This window comes from Canis aureus, chromosome 35 (genome assembly GCF_053574225.1).
Source record: "Canis aureus isolate CA01 chromosome 35, VMU_Caureus_v.1.0, whole genome shotgun sequence".
In the NCBI taxonomy this organism is placed as follows: Eukaryota; Metazoa; Chordata; class Mammalia; order Carnivora; family Canidae; genus Canis; species Canis aureus.
The window spans coordinates 30,338,439-30,356,107 of record NC_135645.1 but is presented as its reverse complement, the minus strand read 5'-3'; the positions used below and the strand labels follow the sequence as shown (position 1 = coordinate 30,356,107).

Below are 17,669 nucleotides of genomic sequence, written 5' to 3'. Positions count from 1 at the left end.
TGCAAAATTATAAAAACAATTACATTTTTATATTGCTGCTAAGTTTTACTTTGTAATTTGTAAAACACCCACTTTCTTGCTTGATGCAAAAATAAACTTTATCAAAAATTCCCAAACAATGAAAAAAATCTAAGGTAATATAAATTACATTGTAGATTTTTAGTCTCAGTTTTTTTGTTTGTTTGTTTGTTTTTTTACCTCTCATGGGTAAATTATCACTGATCATATTTATTGCTAAATGCAGTGTTCAACTATGTTTACAAATAATTTAAAATTATACAGATAAATATATTTAATCAGTCTCAGTGAAAGCATATTGAAGCATATTTCTAGTGAAATAGAAATACTTCTATTTATTTAATGTCTTAGTGTTTATAGTCACTCTTTATAATGCATAATATTTGATGAACAGAAATATCATTGAATATTAATGGATGCACCCAAAACTGTGTGTGATACGAAGATAAGCAAGATGTAGTCTCTACTCTGGGGAAGGAGTCTACTTGTTATTACAGAATTTGAGAGGAAGCTATAATGACAATAATGATACATTTTGTCAAGGTTGTGATTCCTTTTTTTTTTTTTTTTGAGATTTTATTTATTTATTTGAGAGAGAGAGAGTATGAGCAGGGGGAGAGGGGGACAAAGAGACAAGCAGACTCCTGCTGAGTGGGGAGCCTGAGGCAGCAGGGCTGGATCAGGACCCCAGGACCATGACCTGAACCAAAGGCAGACACTTAACCCACTGAGCCACCCAATGGGTATACTCTCAAGGGTATAATTCCTTAAATAGGGTGTGTGCAGAAAATGCTACATTTCTGTGCCAATCCATGGTGTAAAGAAATTGATATTCTCATAATGCAAATATAATGCCATATAATAACTTGTTTTTTATGTAATATTATTGAGATATAATTTACATACCATGAAATTCATTTATTTAAGTAAATGGCCTACTAATTTTTAGTAAAATTTTTCAATTGTGCTACCATCACCACTATCCAATTTTAGAACTCCCCAGAAATTTCCTTCACACCTTTTTGCAGTTCCATACTCCCAATCTCAGCCCAGGCAAGCAGTGATCGATTTTCTGTCTCTATATATTTTCCTTTTCTAGAAATGTCATAAAAATTTAGTAGTATCTAATGTAATCTATAACGTATATAGTGTTGTCAAAATTATTTTTCATGAGTCTTGGCTTCCTTTTTACTATGAAAACTATATTTCAGGTGGCATTTGGAAATGTAGAAGTTGTCTTTGATTAAAAAGTTGCCGGGTATCAACCCTAACCCTGTGAGCTTGCTCAAGAAAGCCATCAGCAATCTTTAGAGAAGACATATGTAGAAGTGTAGGTGTGAGGGAAATTTTGACTTTCTTTTTAAAACCCTGGATGTCCTGCTTTCCTCATAGTACACTATGCAGAAACAATGCCATGCAATGTGATTGCCAATTTTGAAGTTCTCAAATTTTAAAGAATGAAACTTTTATATATTTTGGTTTTAAGTTTTCTGATACAGGGAAGACATACTAATGTTTTATTGACTCCCTTGTGTGGAGCAGCACTCCACAGAAAATATTTCATTTAATCTTTTACCATAATTATGATGTAGATATTATTTCCTCCATTTTATAGATGTGGGAACCTTATGAAAGATCAGACATTTGCCTAGGGGCACAGCCAGTGACAACTGAGATTTAAAAGTATACCTATCTAATTCTAATTTTATTTATTTATTTATTTATTTATTTATTTATTTATTTATTTATTTATTTTTATTTATGTAAGATTTTATTTATTTATTGATGAGAGACACAGAGAGAGAGGCAGAGACACAGGCAGAGGGAGAACCACGCTCCCTGTGGGGAGCCCGATGCGGGGCTTGATCCCAGGACTCCGGGGTCATGCCCTGAGCCAAAGGCAGATGCTCAACCGCTGAGCCTTCGTTCTCCAAAAATTGAAGTACTTTAATACTATAAACTCATTGGTATGATGGATATCCTTACTGTTGCTGTTTAATGGTTACCTTTCAACATCACTGATCATCAGGGAAGCACAAATCAAAGACACAATGAGATATCACCCCACACCTGTCAGGATGGCTAAAATCAACAACACAAGAAACAACAGGTGTTGGTGAGGCTGAGGACAAAGGGGAACCATCTTACACTGTTGCTGGGAATGCAAACTGGGGCAGCCACCGTGGAAGGTCCTCAAAAAGTTAAAAATAGAGCTACCCTGTGATCTAGCAATTACACTGCTAGCTATTTACTCAAAGAATACAAAAGTATTAATTCAAAGGGATACATCCACCCCAATGCTTACAGCAGCATTATGTACAATAGCCATACTATAGAAGCAGCCCAAGTGTCCAAGGACTGATGAATGGATAAAGAAGATGTGGTGTACACACACACAATGGAATAGTATGAAGCCATCTGCAAGAATGAAATCTTGGTATTTGCAAGGACATGGACAGAACTAGAGAGTTTTTCGCTAAGCAAAGTAAGGCAATCAGAGAAAGACAAATACCTTATGTGGAACTTAAGAAACAAAACAATCAAGCAAAGGTAAAAAAGAGAGGTAAACCAAGAAACACGTTCTTAACTACAGAGAACAAACTGACGGTTGCCAGAGGGGCAGGGGTGGAGGGATGGGTGAGACAGGTGAAGGGGATTAAGGAGGGCACTTGTGATGAGGACTGGGTGTTCTATAAAAGTGTTGAATGGCTATATTGTACACTTGAAACTAATATTAACTGTATGATAGTGAACTGGAATTTAAATAAATAAAAAAAGATTTAAAGCAATGCTCAGCACACAATATAGTTTCAATTATTTGTACTTAGCCGGTCAATGATGACAACAGTCATTAAATACCCATGTACCAAAAACAATGCTAGTGGCCTGGAATTAAAGAATAAGAAATGGAATAAACTTCCATGAAGTTTTCATCTGTTCTTAAAAGTCTTCCCTCTTAAATTGCAAGAAATTTCTACTTTAAAAGTTTTCAAATCTACAACACATCTAACCGTTTTTGCTGACCGATTTCTCTGCCTTCCCTAAAATGAAGTATATATCACTTTGCTATGCCAATTGATGTAACTTCTATTGGGCACGTGGAACATGTTCTTGCTGTTTTTCTTTTTTGTAAGACAGAAAAACTAATAGGAAAGTTAGCTTAACTAGACGACCCCATCCACTACCCAATTATTTAAATATTTTAAAAAGTAACTGCAATTATAATATATTCAAATACAGCCTGAAAGTCTGTTGGGAAGTAATGCTTTTAGAACAAAGTTTCCAATCTGGTTTACTGGAAATTTTTAGCAACATGTAAAACCCTAATGTGTTTCCATCTGCAAGACTTTCACACACTTTTTATCAGGTACTAGAGAAACACTGAATGTTAATGCCATCAAATTTTGCTGAACTGGTGTACTATACAACTCCTTTCATATTAAAGATTTCACCCACTTAACTTCACCAGAAGCAGTGTTTTCACAATGCATGATAATGACAAAGGCAGAATGGTAAGAAGAGAGAAAAGTGCCATCAGGTTTGGAGTCAAAAAAAAAAAAAAAAAAAAAGTATTTTTTTCTATCAATTATCTTTTCCATTTTAGTCAAGAAAAATGAATGTCTTTGCAAAATGCTTTTCAGAATTTACTTAAAGTCTTTATTTCTAACTTAAATCAGAAACCTCACTTGTGAAACTGTGTGTGTGTGTGTGTGTGTGTGTGTGATGGTGGAAAAGACATATATGATGTGTTTGATTTGTTATTCAAAAGTTTGCTGCCAAACATCTGCATCATTAATTGATGCCAGCAGTTGGATAAATGTATTAATAAATAATATTCATAAATTTTGCATCTGGGTGTTCTTGTAAAAGTGTCTTATTGTCTTCATTCTTTTCCTTTGTTTGTTAATAGGAATTTGCAATTGAGTCACGTGACCGTATCATTAATTCTATCATCCAAAACACTTATCAGGATATTGGAAATTGAAAATAGACCATATGCACAGATGTGATGCCAGAGAAGAAAGCATAAAACAAGGGGGGCGTTTCTAAACGCCTTCCAATAACAATGAAAAAACGGAAGTTATTTGTGATCTTAAAAGATGGTTAAGGAAAAAGTGAAACTTGAAACTAAGGAAACAAAAGTTTAGACAAGATAATCCCAACATCAGAGAGAGCATTTGTCATTGTCAGAACTCCAAAGAGCAATAAAGCTTTAATCCATTTCATGGACCCTCGGCCTCATGGTCTAGTAATTCTTATGTCACCAAACCATCATGATCTGTATGAAATTACAGTGTGTCACCACTTCCCATCTGCAATCTTAATGTTTCCGTCCTTTGATTGCATGACAAGGAAACTCTTGAACCAGAGCACTCCACTTCACAGGAGTTGGATAGAACCAGCTGCTCATAATTTTGGATTTTTATAAGGTCTTTTTAGTTCCTGAATCCCTGTCTGACCTTTGTCCATTTTCCGAATTCTTCTGGAAAAATGTTTGGCTGTCTTTTAGTATCTTAAGCATTTTATAAAATACTGAGAAAGATTTCCAAAGCTACTACCCATAGAATCACTGTCCTCTGCCATTGTTTCTTCAACTGCAAGACAGTTATGGAATCTGAGAAGTGCCCATTTTAAATTATATTCACTGGCTTCAAAACAAAACATTTTTTATTTGGCTTCCTTGTCCTCCCAAAGAGGAACATTACTGTCTAGAATTAACAATCACCAAAATTGACATCATAACAGATCATGTGTGTGTTTATAAATATTTTTTGTTGCAAAGCATCAAGAGGGATTGTTGACTGCTTTTGTTTGGCATGAACAAACTAAGGGGAGTTTAGAAATGTAATTGATGGAACAATAAATTTCAAATTATACATAAATCTTTAAAGTTCTTTGTGCCCACTATTTCTATTCCCTGGGAATACAAACTTCTGCAAAGCTGTGATAGCCTTAAGGATGGTCAAATACGTGGCACAATTTACTGTATAATTAAAAACAGAACTGATCTTGACAATTGTTTGTGATAAGAGTTGTACAGATTATGCTTCATCTAGTATCTTTGTGTGATATCTAGACATTTTTGTGAACTAAGTGCCTTAGAAATGAAATCAAGGTTATTAGGAAATTTCTACTTGAAAAGAAAAATTGAACTCTTAGCATCATGTATCTGCGCTGCTGGTAAATTTTACATGCCATTTTGTGATTTTGCTTTTCTGCTGCAAAAAATAGTAGTTACTGCACCAATTTTTGTTGCAGTTGATTTGTTTCCAAAGATCACAATGAATGTGCATTGCTAAAATGTATTCCTACAAATTATGTGTATTTAAATGAAAACAGAGGGCTCCTGAATTGGGGCGGGGGAAAGAAGCAGGTTTACACAAAGTGGTCTGCTTTGGAAAAAGCAGTAGTGGTATTGTGACTAAGTTTGGAAAATGTTATACGCTCTATGCCTGTTATTGGTGAACCTCTATGCTTTTCTTTGTTAAAGCCTCTAGAGAGTGCAGCGCCAAAACATCTGTTTAACTGTGCTTGTTCTACATCATTCAAATTTATTTGACCACAGAAAGCTTTTAACTAGGTATCTGTTTTGCAGAACATATGCTAGAAAATGCTGTTCCGTGTTGTACTGAATCACAACGTTTTGTGCTGACATGATGGTCAAAGGCTGACATGGTTTTTTAGATTTGTTTTGTGCGACTTTTTACGTCGGGAGATTTTGTAGCAAAATATAGAAGGTGCCCTGATTATCACTAGGCCTCTTATGTATTAGCGCTGTGTGCAGACGGCTGTCTTTCTGGGGTGCCGTGTGTGCCTCTTCCAGAGAGCTATTCAATCGGCAGGTTTTTGCCTATTTTTCCTTTAATCATATCCAAGTATAAAGGAGATTCAGATTTCTTAGAAGTAGCTTAATCCTTGAGGATAGAATTAAATACATACATTTCCAGGACTCAGCTGGCATACAACACATTTTTTATTTCACCATCTCTAAATCGACCTAGTGTTAAATGTGCCCATTTATGGTCTTCAGGTGTTCCCACAGGGCCTCCTCTGGAAGAACGTGGATGATCTCAGACTTGGTTGCTCTCAAGAGACGCTTCATAGCTTCCTCCTGGCTTCCCAGGTATGGAGCCACCCTGCCAACAACCTGGAACAAACGTAAGGTCTCAGCTGATGGAAATATAAAATTATTCAAAATAATTGAAAATAACTCTCTTCGGGTAGAGGGGTACTCAGTTTTCCTCGGAGCGAGTCACCGTATTCCGAAATACCGCCCCGAGGCGGTCGGGCCAGGGCGGCCCAGCGGAACCTGCTCAAAGGCTCGGGGACACGCAGCACCCAGCCCGGCGCAGTGTGACCTCTGGCCCCCTCTCGCCCCCCCCGACCTCCCTCCGACCTCCCTCCGACCCCCTCTGACCTCCTCCGACCTCCCTCCGACCCCCTCTGACCTCCTCCAACCCCCTCTGTCCCCTTCCGCCCCTCCGACCCCCGTGGCAGGGACACTCGCCCCCCAACCTGCACGGTCCCTAGTGGGTCCAACGGGCGCGGAGGGCTCGGTCCCCAGCAGGCCGCGCCGACCTTGGGCGCCCAACCGTGGGTGGCGGTGGGGACCTGGCCCAGGCCGCGGGGCGCCGTGGGGCGGGAGGAGCGCGGGCCCCGCGGGGATGCGAGGGAGGCGGCGACCGGGACCGACGCCCGGGGGGCGCCTGACCCCAGGGCTCGGCAGTGAGCGCAGGCGGCGCGGGAGCTGCCTCTCTAAGCGACAGGTGACTGTGGCCCTATAACATTGAAACACGTGTCATCTGGTCACAGCGTCCCGGGGCGGCGAGGCGCGGTGGGGCGCTGGGGCCGGGGCCACGTGGAGCGCGCGCTAGCAGGCCGGGGCACCCCTCGCCGCGCCCGCCCCGCCCCTCGCCGCGCCCGCCGCGCCCCTCGCCGCGCCCGCCGCGCCCCGCCCCTCGCCGCGCCCCGCCCCTCGCCGCGCCCCGCGCCACCCCTCGCCGCGCCCCGCGCCACCCCTCCCCGCGCCCCGCGCCACCCCTCCCCGCGCCCCGCCCCTCCCCTCGCCCGCCCCGCCCCTCGCCGCGCCCCGCCCCGCCCCTCGCCGCGCCCGCCCCGCCCCGCCCCGCCCCGCCCACGGCGGCCGCCGTCTGCTCTGCGCGCTGTGCGGCGCCCTCGGGCCGCGGCCCGCCTGCTGCGAGCTCCGGAGAATGTGACTCAGGACCGAGGAAAATCTGTCCTCGTGACAGGAAGAGAGAAAGCATCTAATGGCGGATTTGGTTCCACGTGTAGAATCTCTCAAAAATCCTTCGGCCTCGCGCCGCGTGTGACGGCCGCCGCTTTCCTGGGCGCCGCCCTCGGGGCCTCGGGGCCGCCGCCAGCGTCCGTTCGCGGACTCCCTGGGCCGCGCGAGCGGCGCCTCGATGGACGGTTCTGCCGGGGAGCGGGGCCTGCGGGCGGGGCCGAAACTTGATTTTCAAGCAGCGCCACGCCAGACGCCAGTCAGTCCGATCAGAGCTCGTGGAAGGACAGACTGGAAGCCGCGCGTGGGTATCGGGTGCTTCCCCCACCGCTGTTACCTCACCTCGGGAGACGTAACTGATTCCAGTCATCTTTGAGCAAAACTGCAGGATGAGATATTTATCACTTCGTTTCAAAACAAAATCAACCTTTTGAGAATCTTTAAAGTCTATCAAATATAATGCACGGGTGAAAGAAAGAACATCTCTCAGGCCTGAAAGACTGAAAATAGCATCGGGTACAACATTCTTAAAGCACCTTCTAGGCCACCACCTTCACTCATTCCTACCAGAAATAAATATTTCTTGGGTTTCTGGTGCTAGAACCTCAGATCCGAGAAGCACTTGATAAAACTGTGCAGACCTTGTGTCTGGGGAGTTTCACATGTCAGATCTGAGCGCTGAAAACTCAAGTGACATCTCGATTACCTAGAGAATTACCTCGGAGGCCTGAGAAATAAGTCCTCGGTAGCGGAGCTTTGTTTTGCCAAGACATAAAATGAAGAGGGCGTACCGAGGGCAACGCATAACGTCGGCGTGTGTCTGAGGTTGAAATGATATTTGATCAAAATGCTCCGAGTCTAGAAGTATGCTTTCATAGCCTCACAAGTTTTTATCGCTTAAAAGAGGCGCAGTCATTCCTTAGAGTTTGTAGACACACACCAACAGAACGTATTTTTCTCCTAGCATGGACTACGTAAAATTAGGTAAATGTTGGTTTCTGTGTGTGTTTCTTCCTTCTACCCTGCAGCTGTTCCTAGGACGAGGCTGCCTCTGAAATGGAAATATGGATGCCTACCAAAAGCTGTGCTACATGCTGCTGTTGGTTGATGTGTCCCAGAAGATGTTCTGAAAGAGGGTTCTCAAGCCCCCAAATTCTTATTTTGGTAAATTCTTTCATCCGTTATATTTTTGCAGTTGAAAACAGAAGAGTTTGTTGCTCGTCTAATCCAAGATGATGCATTACACTGAACTGGAGAAATCTGCACAATGACAGGGATACAATGAAAGAACAGACTTCCATTTAATAACTGAGTGATACCACATGTAGAATCCTGAATGTTTACAAAACTGTGTGGGTGGGTTTGTGGAGTCAGGCTTTTCCCTGGATTTGGAGACCTGTTTACAGCTGCACTCAAGTAGAAAGGGAAATATCACTGGGCTTGATCAAAATCTCATTTGGGAAAGGATGACCAATTTGGATGGACTTTTAATCTTCAATTTAAAAACAGTATTAGCATAAAGTTTATTTTTCCTGTTTCTTCATTGAAAGTTGGATTAATTATTGTGTTGCCATTTTGTACTGCAGCTCTATGTTCTTTGTGAATAAACATGCATTTTATTATATTTTAATATATTAAGGGATTTATGTTGAGTTTTGAAGAATATAAGAGAAGAATTAGGCAAGAAAAACAATGATCAAGTTATCTTGGAAAACATAAAATGGTCATACAACTCATGTCGCATAGGTGATAACCAATGAATTTAACTTTAATTCTCCTTAGGCCTCAAGCACATGCTCCCTGATCGAAAGGAGCTGGAGTTGGACATCTGGTTCATCCCTACCAACCTCAGAAGAGGGGTCTCATAAAATTGCTTGGGGAGGCTGTATGACAGGATCTTCATGCTGGCTCAGGAGGTGTTTGCCAGTTGATTTTTAAATATGAAATACTGTAAAGGAAATTGTTAGAAATGACCATGAATTTATAGTGTATACTATTACATAATCACATAGTCCTCATACTTGTTTTTATGGGCCTCAAACTTATGAGAATATTTTTAAGGACTTCCAAAGAAGAGGATTCCAGCTTCCATAAGCAATTTATTTTACCCTGCAACCATGCTCAAGTACACGATCATCTTTAAAGACTGCTGTCCAGTCTGCCATGTTGATTGTAATAACTCCTAGAGATGTAATCTGAGTGATGATAGGGAATCATTTATCCATACCTCTGTAAATATTGATAACTTTGCACATTATTTTGATGTCTTATTTACTTTCAGCTACCCAAGCTAAATCATGTTTGTCACTTTAGAATCTTAGTTTAAAGCTTTTTTTCAATTAAAAGTCTAATAATGAATACACTCTTTCTAATACAAAATTTAAAACTGTCCGTGTAAAGTTGATATCTGCTTTCATCATCACTCCCAATCTCCTCAAAGCAGCTGACTATTACTGGTTTGGTCTGTAATCTTGTAGGGCAACAAAATGGCATTGTCAACCAACCTACTGGAGGTACAAAAATGCAAATTTTATTCATGTAGTCTTCTCCTACGAGTATTGATCAACATCTTGTCATAATCCTAATTTTTGTAATCTCCACTCACCTATATTAGGGTCTTAGAAAAATGCCATAATATTAAACTAAGAGATCTACATTATGCTTTTTAAATGTATGTATCAGCTTTGCACAGTGACAGCATGATAGCCAACGAGGTTTATCTGAGACACGATTATTGCTGATTGAAAACTTTTAAAAATACTTATCTGCATTTACGGGTTAATGTTGAGTCATTAATTTTGAGTTTAATATCATTTCCCTTAGAGATCCCTTTCCACTGTTCTAGCATTATCACACAGGACATGAAAAAAGAGATGACTAACTTAGCAACTTATCCTTTCTCTTCTACGCTTTTTGTTAAATTCTGAGATAAATTTCATTCCTGTATGTGCTTAGTTTCCATTGCACTGACAAGATCACTTATACTTAAGATATATGAATTAGATAGCTAGTTTATATAAAGTACATTCTTTAAAAGAGAAGATAAACAGAAATAAGGCTCACAGTAGGGAATTACTAACTATACTGTCAAATCACTTTCTTCTCTTCTGGAAAAGGAAACACAAGAACATTCATTTAATACTTACCTCCTGATAAAATTCACAAACTTAGTAAAATGTTTATTCAAGATCTTTTATTATCTTTTATTAAATAGTGGCTTATTTTAACTACTATATCTGTCCTCAGTTCGACTACCATGCAAGGAACTCTCAAAGAGGCTTCCATTTTATCCCAGTGGGATATAGAAGAGATTCTTGCTGTCCACTCCAAAAAAAGATTATAAGGGAAAGAGAATTAAACTAGGAGCCCAAACACCTGATTATCAGACTCTTTATCATAAATGTTGTGAGACTTTGGGCAAGCTGCATTTTAATCTCTGTGAATATTGCTTCTATGTAAAGTGAGGGGGGTTGAAATAGATATCTCCAAGGTTCACTCATATCTAGAATTCTATGATATTATGCTGATTAGAAACATAGTACTTAAGTGTTCCTTGATAGCTTAAAACTGGAAGTTTTACTTTCATCCTAGAAACACATTTGATGTTGAAATTAGCTGATTTATTTTGAAAGAGCTTAGCTTTGATCTAATGCATAGATTCAGAACACCATGATGTGCTTTAAACACAATTTAAACATAAAGTGACAGTCAGAAGAGAGAATTACTGTTAGGTCCAGTTTGTTAAAAAGAGCTTATATTGCAATTTATTCTTAATTACCCTGAAGTTCAAGTAAAATCCTCATAAAATATGGATTACTGTTTGCTTGTTTGTTTGCTTGCTTTATTTGAAAGAGACTTTACATAGAATTTCAGCTAATAATTATAATAGAGTACAAGTAAAACTTCAAGCTTTAATTTATCACAAATATATGCTTTGAAATATTGATTGTAACAACTCATTAAACATACTTAAATGATTTAAAACTAAGTTTCAAAATTTTGGTTTGTTATAATTATGACTGGATAAAAAATAATCTGAAAGACGTTTTCTTTAAAATTGTGATGAAAAAAAAATAAAATAAAATTGTGATGGAAATCAGTATAAATGCAAACAAAGGTCACTGACAAAAATTGGACTCATTTTCATTATAGATTACATTTATACATTTTATCTGCATCGTGGTGATAAACTTCCCATTGATTTGTATTTTATTTATTTATTTTTAAAGCTTTTATTTGCTTATTTGAGAGAGACAGCAGAGCAAGAACAAGCAAGAGAGAAAGAGAGCACACAGTGGTGAGGAGGAACAAGCAGTAGAGGGGTCAGCAGACTCCCTCCTCAGCAGAGAGCCCAATGCAAGGCTAGATCCCAGGATGTTGTATACAAATTATTTATAGCTCATACCTAACTGTAGTCAAACTAAAGAAAAAAAGGAACATGCCCCAAAACTGCTTAAAAACATTGATTCTAAATTTTAGAATTAAAAAAAACAAACAAAAAAAAAACTGTTTAAAATCTTGCTTCCAAGACCCAGATCAGATACGTTCAATATAAGGTCTATGTAAAGGTTTAAAAAATGAAATGCAAGAAGCAAATATTAATAAACTTAACAAAGATTAAAAGTGAAATATACGTATATTACCAGCTTTCTGAGTTTTACTTTGATCTAGTTTAGGGCCTTTAAAGAAGAATTCATTAAAATATTTATTGAATAAATTGAGGATAGTATCCTCTTTTCTCTATTTTTTCTCTCTTCATTTATTGTTTTCTTCATTAACAATAGAGAATATTTTAAGAAATTGTTGTGACAAGGAATATATAACTGTTTTTCTGCCTCCAAGGTGCTTAAGCTTCACTTGGAAACTCAATGCTTCCTCAATGGAGGAGGAAGATGAAAGAGAAGAAATAAAAACAAGAGGATAAGAAGAAGGAGAAGGAGGAAGAAGAAGAGAAAGAGAACAGGAGAAGAAGAAGAAAGAGGAGGAGAGGGTGGTAGAAGAAGAGGAGACAAGGTGAAGGAGGAGGAGAAGAGGGAGAAGAAGGAGGAGGAGGAGGAGAAGAAGAGGAAGAAGAACTAGAAGAATAAGAAGAAGGGGAAGGGGAAGAAGAAAAAGAAGAAAAAGGATGGGTGGAGGAGGGAAGAGGGAAGAGGGGAAGGAGAAAGGGGAGGGGAAGAAGGAGGAGAAAAAGAATGATATTAATTAGTGGTAAGTGACAAATTGAATTTCTCTATTTTAAAGCCAGAGAATTAAGATGAGTGAAGACTCATTTCTGCTGGATTTTAAAGAAGGTAAAAAGGAATTTAAATTGCCCTTTAAGACTAGTGTATGAAAAGACATGAAAAGGAATTATACACGTTACTCTTGTGGCAAAGGCTTCAGATATGAATATAGATACAGTTATGCAAATAGCATGGTCAGATACAAATGAGTAAATCATAGATCTTTTTTGTAAGTAGAAAAATATAAAATTTTGAGACAATACATTTTTAGATTAAAAAAATAAATAGGATTAGAACAATTTTCTTGAATATGGCTGCACATAACTTTAATAAAATAAAGATAAAAGAAACAAATTCACAAATTTGAATAAATTCAATCTTATTTTACATAATAGGAATGGTGAAACTTTTGACAAATTTTTTGCAAAAAGTGATTGAAGCAAACTAATACTTTGGAAAGCAATAGTATCTAGGGGCAACTATTCAAGGGGGCAAGAAGATAGCTAAGGAGAATATTAAATTAGCCATATAACAAGGATAGCTTGGACTGGAAGGTGTTAATAACAGTGGGAATGGAAAGAAGAGGAAAAATGAAGGTGACATGAAGTGGAAGAATTTACTGAATGCAATAATTAAGTAGATTCGAAAAAGTGTCAGGAAGGATTACAAGAATGTGAGTGTGAAAACTTGGAAAATGTTGGCTAGTCTAAAAGAAAATGAAGCTGTTTGGAGGAGAACCAGGTCTAGGAAAATCTTGATGTATTCGATCAACATGAGTTTGAGACAGTGATCACACATTCCATTGAAAACATTTTTATAGGGTTGAACCAGTTTCGGTAAACTTAGAAATCATTTTACTGGAATTTATGACTAAAGTCATTAGAAGATATGAAATGTCCAAGCAAGAAAATAAATGAAGAGCAGAGAGATAAAAAATATGAATCATGTGGCACATTTCAAACAATCACTGAAGAGTAACTTAGGAAACAGAAGCAGTACATAGAGACTAAGGAAAAGAAATAGAACCCTCTGATGACTGTGAAATCATAGTTTTAAGCAGAAGATGTTCAAAGTGTCACACGGCTTGGAAAAAATTAGTAGGAATGATCACAAATAAGAGCTGTGAGATTTACACTGGTTAATTTCAACTAAGGCACTTGGGAGAGGTCAAAAAGTACAACACTGAATTAAGCCATGTCATTATTACATGGAGGCATAAGAGTGGGGTGTTTGCCAGTTGTATGGTAGAAGAGAAGCTCAACGCAGAAATGGACCCTCAACTTACTGGTCAACTCATCTTCGACAAAGCAGGAAAGAAGATCCGATGGGAAAAAAGATAGTCTCTTCAACAAATGGTGTTGGGAAAACTGGATGGCCACATGAGGAAGGATGAAGCTAGACCATTCTCTTACACCATACACAAAGATAAACTCAAAATGGATGACAAATCTAAATGCAAGCAGAAATCCACCAAAATCCCAGAGGAGAATACAACAGCAACCCCTTTGATTTCAGCCACAGCAATTTCTTGCTCGATACATCTCCAAAGGCAAGGGAAGAAAAGCAAAAATGAACTACTGGGACTTCATCAAGATAAAAAGCTTCTGCACAGCAAAGGAAAGTGGAAAAAACTAAAAGGCAACCTATGGAATGGGAGAAGATATTTGCAAATGGCATATCAGATAAAGGGCTAGTATCCAAGATCTATAAAGAACTTAATCAAACTCAACACCCAAAAAAAAATAAATAATCCAGTCAAGAAATGGGCAGAAGACATCAACAGACATTTCTCCACAGAAGACATCCAGATGGCCAACAGACACATGAGAAAAATGCTCCGCATCACTGGCCATCAGGGAAATACAAATCAAAACCACCATGAGATCCCACCTCACACCAGTGAAAATGGTGAAAATTAACAAGACAGGAAACAACAAATGTTGTAGAGGATGTGGAGAAAGGGGAACACTCTTGCACTGTTGGTGGGCGATTATTTAAAAATAGACTTTCAAATCATGTGTTACATTATGCATTTCAACACTGTCACCTATTATCCTTTAGGAAAATTAGGGGGAAAAATATAGTCTTCTTAAACACTATTAGCTTTTTTCTTCTCCAGCCAGAAGTTTCAAAGGAATGATAATAAAGAAGGAAAGAGGTGCCCAAATGTATTATTTTATGGTAGATCGCACAATAGCGAAATCAAGGCCACAAAGCAAATCAATTACATACTGAACAATTTTATTGACTCTATTTTAGATTCTAGACCAAACTTGATGCAAAGTGAAAAAAAAGTCATATATATTAAAGACCATGTAAATAGAAAGGGAAATAAAATAAATGCTGCAAATGAGTTAAAACCTAAAATACATTAAATTATGATGAAAATTATTGTGGAACACAGAATCAAAAATATGTAAGATAGAATTCTGAATATAATAGACTTCCCACACCACTCATTATTTTTCAAGTCAATTTATGCCATCCACTCAAAACTGCTCATGCAATGAACAATTAAGTACAAATGTTTTATTTATATATTAGTTCAAAATTATGTTTTTAAGAGATTACAAATAAGGTCACCTGCATCCTATATTATTTTAACATCATATAAGATGGCTGCTGAAAAATATTTATACAGCTTGGTATTGAAGAAAAAAAAGTGGAAGCTACTTTCAATTGCACAAAAGGAACATTACCAGCACTTATCACTTACTGTAGTAATAGAAGCCCAGTATTTAATTTTTGACCTCAAAATAGAAGAATAGAATTTCTTAGAAATTTGAATCCAGGAAATATCCTTGTAGATTTTAAGATGAATTGACCTTGTTTAAATAACTGCTAGATCATTTTGATAGGAATAGTTCATTTCTTTTACAATCTTTCCTATTGTTCTTTTCTTTTCTCCTTTACCTGTTTTCCTTCTATCTACAATAGTTGGATTTCATACAGCCCTCAGTCAGTTTCCTGTATCTTGAGCAATGAATTATGGATGTTGAAGCAGATCTAAAGCAACAGATAGAATTGTAGCGTAGAGAGGCAAGAGGTTTGATGATCTAAAGATGTTAACACATTTAAGCTTAGTACTGCCCGTGGTCCCTCTTCAGAAAGCAAGAACGAGGCACCTAAAGTTCACGATACTGAGAGTAATTCTGGAAATACATTGTAAAAAAGGGGGGGAAAAAGACAAGACAAAAAATGCTTAGGAAGTTATAGCAAGAAGATAAAATAATAAAGAAGAACTACTCTAGGTTCTGTTATCCATCGCTGATGCCAAAACGATATAACCCATGAAAGGCCATTATCAACATATGCTAATGTGTAGACTGATGCTAATTAGACAGGTTTTACCCCACACCTAAGTCAGGCTCCTGCAGTTATTGCGGGTCATAAACATGAGGGGTCACTGATTTAATGACAGACAGAATTTCCTGCTGAGCCAGGAAGAAAATAATGGTTTAGATATTAAGGTGTAAAGTGTTAACCAGGAGATGTATTGCAAACAGCTAACAATTCTTTGGGGGGAAGGGCATGCCTCCATTCAGTTTAAAGCTATAGAAAGCAGCGATACTCGTTATAGCTTCATTTGATTATTTGTTAAACAACAGGAACTCTTGAACTTTTCTTCGGGTGGAATAGATTCATCTTCTCTCTTTTTCTTTTTTTCTTTTTCTTTTTTGGCTGAGATGACCACTCCCATGTGCAAGGATTACACATCAGAATACTCAGCTCAACTCTTTCTGCAAACTGACTCAGGTAGAAGGAGGAGATGTGTGTGCGTGCATGTATGTATGTTAAAAAGGAGGATTATAAATAAAACCATTTTATGAAGATGGAGAAAATCTCAAGTTTTCTCGCCGTTCTTCAAAAGACAGATTGTTCATTTCCCCATTAGCCATGATTCGATTGCATTTCACCACAGGATCCCTACGTCTGCATTCTTGAGTTGGCTCCTTTGAGACAACATAAAAGGGAGATTTTACAACAGGACTGTAAACCACAAGGCCCCATAGGTATTTTACATCACTATACCTATACCTACATATGTATTTTCAGTATGATTTTTTTTCCACGAAAAAAAATATTTTTTAGTTTTCATTTTCCTTTACATTGAATATATATCCCCTACTTAGAAAAGTAGATCTGAAGAAATAAGAAATGAAAAGACAAGTGTGGGGCAAAGAGCTAATACACACGCGGTGGAGATTGCTGTGCCTAAACTGTAACTGGAACATTTTCCCCTGGATGATAAGGTTCAGGCGGAAACTCACAGAACAGTCTGTGACTGTTCTGTCTTTATTCAATTTACAGTACTGAATCCCAGAAATGGGGCTTCATTTTATCTCTTGTGTAAAATTCTATGAATTATTCCAGGAGACGTAGGCTCAGAAAAAAATTAACTAATTTACTTAAGGTCAGAAGGTTAATTAATGTGAAACAGGAAACCAAATTTCTAGGTCTTCTTGTTTGTTCCTCTCCATTCCCCCTCCCATGGTCTGGGAACGTTGCATTTACAAAGAAAATGAGCAGAAGCAAGTGTGCAGCCAGGTGAGAGAAGCACAAAGTGGGATCCTTACTTATCTGATCCCTGGGTGGCGCAGCGGTTTGGCGCCTGCCTTTGGCCTAGGGCGCGATCCTGGAGACCCAGGATCAAATCCCACATCGGGCTCCCGGTGCATGGAGCCTGCTTCTCCCTCTGCCTGTGTCTCTGCCTCTCTCTCTCTCTCTCTGTGACTATCATAAATAAATAAAAATTAAAAAAAAAAAAAAAGCTGCCTTCGGAAGGAATGGAGAATGGAGACACCCATCCCAGATTGCAACTAAGGTGACCTTGAATTCTCCCTTTAACACTGGCGGCCCCCCCCCCCCCCCCCGTCCTGTGTTTATGACTCGTTTCCCATGGCAGGAAGTAGCAACCGGTGCATCGCAGACACTCAGTGAATCTTCACAGAACCAGTAAGTGGTATCTTGTGTCTGCAGAGCTCAGATAGCGCCTCGCTGGGGGCCCAGCCATCCCGCAGCCAGCCTGCAGCCAGCCTGCAGCCAGCCTGCAACCAGCCCCCAGCGGCCCGCAGCCAGCCCCCAGCCAGCCCCTAGCCAGCCTGGGGGCCGAGGCTCGCGGCCCATTCGCTGCTGTGGCCACACTCGGTCGGGACCTGGAACCCGCCTCCCGGGGGCCTGGTCCC

At 39.1% G+C, this 17,669-nt stretch overlaps 2 long non-coding RNA genes and 1 other non-coding gene across 5 annotated transcripts in view; 1 reads left to right on the top strand and 2 right to left on the bottom strand.

Annotated features, from left to right (window-relative positions):
* Positions 1-17,669, bottom strand: part of LOC144305277 (uncharacterized) — a 75,272-nt gene that overhangs the window by 30,538 nt on the left and 27,065 nt on the right. The window lies entirely within an intron of this gene.
* LOC144305278 (uncharacterized) lies at positions 5,975-6,874 on the bottom strand. Its single transcript, XR_013372333.1, has 2 exons — positions 6,527-6,874; positions 5,975-6,166 (listed from the first exon to the last, which is right to left on the bottom strand). It is a non-coding gene; the product is annotated as an uncharacterized LOC144305278 (long non-coding RNA).
* Positions 9,942-10,078, top strand: LOC144305639 (U4 spliceosomal RNA). Its single transcript, XR_013372657.1, has one exon. It is a non-coding gene; the product is annotated as a U4 spliceosomal RNA (small nuclear RNA).